The sequence below is a fragment of the Amborella trichopoda genome, chromosome 2 (genome assembly GCF_054954075.1).
Source record: "Amborella trichopoda isolate Santa Cruz 75 chromosome 2, AtrichopodaSantaCruz75HAP2 v2.0, whole genome shotgun sequence".
NCBI classification, from domain to species: Eukaryota; Viridiplantae; Streptophyta; class Magnoliopsida; order Amborellales; family Amborellaceae; genus Amborella; species Amborella trichopoda.
This window is the reverse complement of record NC_142337.1, coordinates 55,619,328-55,619,553: the sequence shown is the minus strand read 5'-3', so window position 1 is coordinate 55,619,553 and position 226 is coordinate 55,619,328.

The window sequence follows — 226 nt, the reverse complement described above, 5'->3', positions numbered from 1 at the left end:
GTCTTTTCTATAAATGCCAAAGAGAACCTCGACATTTACAAAATGTTGAGTGGGACCCATACTGTAAGCGTTACGTACACAGTGTACATTATGTAGTCCACATTGAGTTCAACAGGAAAAGAAGCGGGAATCACTATTATAAAAGGCAACGTCCGTTATTATATAAACCTTTACATAATGGTACGTTAAAACGGAAATGGGAAAATATTATTGTGAAATTTTATTC